The sequence below is a fragment of the Stylophora pistillata genome, chromosome 10 (genome assembly GCF_964205215.1).
Source record: "Stylophora pistillata chromosome 10, jaStyPist1.2, whole genome shotgun sequence".
In the NCBI taxonomy this organism is placed as follows: Eukaryota; Metazoa; Cnidaria; class Anthozoa; order Scleractinia; family Pocilloporidae; genus Stylophora; species Stylophora pistillata.
Window position 1 is genome coordinate 30,943,137 of NC_142528.1, and position 6,000 is coordinate 30,949,136.

The 6,000-nt window shown below is 37.5% G+C and overlaps 1 long non-coding RNA gene across 1 annotated transcript in view; it reads left to right on the forward strand.

Moving 5' to 3' along the window:
• Nucleotides 1-6,000, forward strand: part of LOC148722679 (uncharacterized) — a 25,559-nt gene that overhangs the window by 17,487 nt on the left and 2,072 nt on the right. The window contains exons 2-4 of the long non-coding RNA XR_015992349.1: nucleotides 1,121-1,216; nucleotides 2,035-2,130; nucleotides 2,665-6,000. The exon at nucleotides 2,665-6,000 is cut by the window's right edge and continues 2,072 nt beyond it. This is a non-coding gene — a long non-coding RNA (uncharacterized LOC148722679). The remainder of the gene's footprint in view (nucleotides 1-1,120; nucleotides 1,217-2,034; nucleotides 2,131-2,664) is intronic.

The following is a 6,000-nucleotide window of genomic DNA, read 5'->3' on the forward strand; positions in this document are numbered from 1 at the left end:
TGCATAGCCTCCTTAAGTTGAAGTTGAAATTTAGTAGGGGCGGAATCAAGGATCTCAATCATATTATCATATAAAACCTTGAATAATCCGCCGTTTATGCGTCTGTCCTTAGACCACGCAAATTTTGGTGATTTTGCGCTTTTCTTTTTGCAGATGACGCCTGAGAAATGTACAAACTTTTACAACGTAACTGCCTTTCTATTGTTCTGCCCTTTAGATCTTTTGTTTTGCCACGTCCTCGTTGTCGTCGCTCTCGTATTTTCCCCACTATCTACGAGTTCCACTTGGTCCCACATGGAATCTGCACTTTAGAGATGTCGACAAGGACCCATAAGATACGTTACCTTCTTAATCCCCGCCTTTTACCACCGCTTGTCGACGATAAATCGCATTAAATCAGGTTCCTTTTCTGATTGAACGCATTTACTTAAGTTTTTCAGTTATTGTGTATGAATGAAGAGGATACGTTTCTGAAGGAAATGTGATGCTGCGTCGATAGGGGTATAACAGGCTAATTTAGTTTGATCAACTGACTTGTTAATGTAAACTGGCCACCGTAGACTTTCTAATTGTAATGTTTCGAGCATTAGCCCTTCGTCAGAGGGAACACAGTATTTGGTGCTTGTGTGCGGTGGAGTTACGCTATGCCAAACAAACATTACTCTTAGGATTTCTCGATTTTACATCCTAACACAATGTGTCTAGAATATCCCTTAATTACTCGGTATACTGCAGTTACATATTGTTTCCCAGTTAAATATTGTAAGAGGTTGAAAAAATTTAAAGTATGTTTACAGAGCGGCCGTCAAATCAGTGTTGTTGTCAGTTATAGATTCCAATACTTTTGTTTGTTTGTTTTTTTTTTTCCACTTGATATCTCTTTAAGTATGTGTCTTAAATGTCGTTATAAACTGATGTATTTTTTTAAGATTCCAATTTTATAAAATGCATCGGGAACTAGGTTGAAGAATGAGTAACACATGATTGATCTTTACCCATTCCTCCCCTAGAGGGTGTGTAAACAAAACTTGCGTCATTATTGTGACGTGTCCATCAGTGATTGGTCTGTTTTCATATTCAATATTTATAGCAAGTTGAAAAGTTTTCTCAAACCAAACAGGTCGTGGACCGGTGAGGACGAGTAACGACAACGACACTTTGTGCCGAGAGTATGCTTGCTGTTGGAATTGGACTCTCGCTTGAAAGAAGTTTGAAGGTGAGCATTGGGTTGCTTCTAAATGATTGTTACTTCAATTGTTATTCTCTCAGACTGTAGGGGTTTTGTAGCAATGCCTATCTTCGTGCCAAAATACTTTTCCTCAGAATCTTTGCCCACATGTTCCTTGCAGTTCATAGTCTACCTGTTAGATATAATCTTAAAATTTTATTGCCTTTCATGACAAGTTCCCCGCTGCTCAGTGGGTAGAGCATTGTACTGCTAAAGCGTTCCCAGTCAGGATAGAGATCCCGTCCGGGAGACTTGCCTTTTTTTTGTTTGCTTTTACGTTTTTATTTTTTGTTTTTGTTTTGTTTTGTTTTTTTTTTGCTTTTTTGATGATTCGTTTTCCTACCCATTTTCTACCTCGCTGTTAAACAGTCTTTCAAATATCTTTGCATATTGGTGATTTATTTGTTGCCAGTAAGCTGGGAGATCCTGTTCTGGAGTAGTCGCGATTTTTTTAGATTGCTTTACCTTCTCAATCTTTGTTTTTTTTTGCTTTTATTCTTGTTTTAATGATTTGTCTTCCTTCTCATTTTATACTTCGTTATTTAAGAGTCTTGTGTGTTAAATATCGCTATAAACCAATGCTTATTTCTTGGATTCCAAATTTTTAAAATGCATCGGGAACAAAGTTGAAGAATGAGAAACACGTGAAGTGACCCTCAGCCATTCCTTAAAGGGGGTTTCTGATAGGCTCCCTAGGGGGTGTGTAAACAAAACTTGCGTCATTATTGTGACGCATTCATCAGTGATTGGTCTGTTTTCATATTCAATATTCATAGCAACTTGAAAAGTTTTCTCAATCCAAACAGGTAGTGGACGGGCGAAGACGTGTAAAAACCACAGCACTTTGTGCCGAGAGTATGCTAGCTGTTGGAACTGGACTCACCCTCGAAGGACGTTTGTAGGTCAGCATTCGTTTTTCCCTCAATGATTTCTACTTAGATATGTTTTTCTCTCAGACTGCAGGGGTTAGGAACAACTGGTCAGTGAACGAGTGTGCTTTCGATTCGCTTCGCTTGATGTTTCACCTCCGTCCGACCTCAAGCAAATCAAGTCGATCGTTAATGCCAAAGTAGAAGAAACTGACCAAGTCTCTAGTTAAATAAAATACTGTGTATACCTTTTAAAGGAAATTGTTCAAAATTAGTGACATTTCGATAAAAATCGGGCGATGGCATACGAGATTCGCGTAGAACGCAGCCACACGCGTTTAAAGTTTGTGTTCATCGCTACTCTTGACCTGTGAAGAATTGTGGTGGAACATTTCAAAACCAGCACTCTGTGTAGCCAACGCCAACCTCGTTTTTGCCTCAAGAATTCTGTCACACTTTAAGTTCGCTACCCCCGTCCCTCCCACATTTATTTGTCATTATCGATGATTTGGAAAGTTTAAAATTTATCAACCGACTAAAAAATTGTTTTGCTAATTTCTATTGCAGGAAGAGTGAGATGATGAAGCAGAGCAAAGATCAAAGAATACAGGAGGACAAACTGCCGTCAGTAAATTTACAAGAACCTGTGCAAAGATATTTTCGGAAAGAGTTCCATATAACCCCATACATTAATTATGCATTCGCTTCATAAAGACTAAATATAAAGGTTTCTTTGCAACACTCCATGCATAATTAATGTATGGGGTTATATGGAACTCTTGCCATATTTTTACCATTGTGTCTTCACCGGAGTAATTGAGTATCAAGGTAGACACGCAACAAAAACGGTGGGTAGCGATTCTACGAAAAAAGACTCCCAAGGGCGATGGCAGCCTCCCTTCTAGTTGGATTTTTTAAAGGTGGCACTGAAAGCAATGATATTTTAAGGAAAAAACTGAGCATTTGAAGGAGCATGAAACAGCTTGTTCAAAAAATTAAAATTGGCGAACAAAATAATTCATAACTCTCTCAAAAGAATGTTTCACTTTTGTTGTCAAAGCAGCCATGGGAAGAAAAATGTGCATTCACTGTTCCGGTTTTCGATAATTTTTTTGTTAGGAAAACGTGTTGGAATTCATCCAACGGTCAGTGCCACCTGAAAAGATTCACACGTTTGCTTCATTAAAATTATTACAATGGACAAGAGAACCTGGCAATCAAAAAATAAATTAAAAAGTTTTGTTTTACCGAAAAAATATTTGAAACGAAACGACACCACCTTGGCTACGCTAGATTTACCGTCCTGCAAAATGATAAAATTTACTGACAGAACATAGACATAAACAGTCATCAAAAGAATCTTGGAGAGGATAAAAATTTTTGCAGACGGTGTTACAAAACAAATATATGTCAAGACATCTCACGTAAAGTTACGACTGTTAAGACTCATTGAGACGAGTTTAAGAAGTTTACAACGCACCAGAAGGTTGACGAAGGTTAACCATTATCTTTATATTAAACTGACCTAACTTTGACGTAAAGCAACCAAGTTGACTATATAAGACGAAACATAAGTGAACAACGTTGAAAATGGGCCGGGATATTTGTCATAACAGACAAAAACTGTTGGACAAGATCACATGTTCCAACTGCCTAGCCTCTTTATCGGCGGCACTAGCCGCGACGAGAAATGAGAATTCAGTATTGGAGCCTCAGCTCTTGATGTTCTTACTGACGTAAGACACTCCTAGAGAAAAACCGTCAACTCCCAATAGATTTCCACATCCTACAACCGGACTTTAACGACATTGCATTACCAACGAAACGAACAGAGTGACTTGAACTGACCAATCACATCTCAGAAATGCTGTTCCAAATGACGTCGGGTCCAATCGATGGAATGAATAATAGCAATTTTAAGAAATATAGAAAACTTTGATCTCTTAAGAAAAACGTACGTCTAACTGAAAATCCGATTGCCTACCTTCTCTTGTCCATGTAAAAGTTTAGCATATGAAACCTTGTGTCTGGTTTAGAGAATTCTCAAAAATTGTCTTAATTTACAGACCACAAAATTGACCGTTAAAACGAAGAAAAAACCTTATAGAATCAAAAGATTTTTTAGAGATATAATACGACTGCCCATTTCTAGCGCATAAACAATCAACAAAAACTGCTTCAAAAATCAAACAGACTTTTTCGTAAACACGCTATTAAGATAGATTTTTCATGTCTAAATGCCCTCGGCAACTAAACCAGTTACGCAGTGGCAAAATTTCCTGTCAAACTCAAGCGAAAGAGAAATTGTGAAGCCACTTTCAGTTATGTTTGTCGCGAAGAAGCTTCTGGTAAACGAAAGTTTATTCGCCTATTTAGTTTCGTTGATACTCTATATAACGGCGAACTTTAAAGTTCAGAGCTTAGATAGATAGATAGATAGATAGATAGATAGATAGATAGATAGATAATAATCTTTAGACAGTGTGCGTTCTCACAGAAGTGGTTTTCAGAACGGCCCTGTAAGCACCCACCCAACCCACCCCAGGGGAGGACATCCATCACACAGTATACTCGTGCGTGGGAAATTAACGTCTCCTACCTCTAACTCTGCAGGAGACGGGACCTCCATTTTTTCGTCCCTATCCGAGAAGACTAAAATATCTAACCATTTATTGATGTTAAAGAAAGGAAGCATATTCTTCTCAGTTATTTTAAGACCTTGAGTGTTGGTCCGGCCAGGGCTCGAACCCTGGACCTCCCGCACAACAGTCCAGCGCTCTATCTATTGAGCTTTTAAATAATTGGAAATTTCCTTTTCTCATCGAGTGAAAAGAGGAGAATGAATTTGCTGATTACAGTCTTAATGTGCTCTGTATAACTGGTGACAAAGTGATTTTCTTGTTGTTGTTGAACCACCCAAAAGATATGTTTCTTTGATAATCCTCTACTTTGAACCAGCCATTTGGTTTCGCCATTTGTAATGTGGAAAGACCTCTCAGCCGACAATTGCAACACAGGAGAATGGGAAAGTTTGGAGATTAAAATCTGAATTGCTGAGAAATAAAATTTAATTCAACTAAAATCTTGAGGAAATAACTTGAAAATGATACCTGGAGCCAAGAAATTCTGATAAATTTTTATCAAAAAAGGAAACACTGCTAACCTGGCCAAAAGGATTGAAAATATTTCACTATTATTTTGATTGTTGACAAATTTTTCGGTTCCAAATATTAGCCAGTTTACAACAAATTCGTCCTTTGCAAGAAAAACAAGAGTAATTCTGATGACCGTAATTTTTGATTCAGAAGTGATAAGGAGAAATTAGATACTAATCACTCTTAAGAGACAAAGGTTGAAGAATTAGTTTTGAAATTGAAAAAGCCATTGTGAGCCTCTTAAAATTTCTGATGAATTTCTGGCTATACAGTTCTAACCTTTATCTCGTCAATATCCCTCAAGGTGACGAACTAGGAATTAATATTTTTGAGTTGTCAGTTTTTTTAGTTCAACACAGTTGGCCAAGAGAATGTTATCCTTTTCGTACGAAAGCAAGAAGAGAATTTTAATAAGTTTGTAGCAGAAAATGACTTCATGACATTCCTTTATTGGTCGAAGAATTTTGGTTTTCCGAGAAGGGACTAGCCGGTAAGATTTCCGTATAACCCCATACTTCATTATGCTTACAATTCTTGGAAAAAAGAAAGCAGAGGCAAAACAACAAATTACCCTTGGGATTACGGCTTTGTTTTTTATTAGTATGGGGTTATACGGAAATCTTTCCCTAGCCCCAACGTTTTCGTCCTGACGTTGCTATGCAACAATTTAAGGCGTTGATTGAAACCCTATAAGGAGTTCATGATAGAGTTTGATGAGAAAACGAAACTAAAAATTTCAAAAACGCTT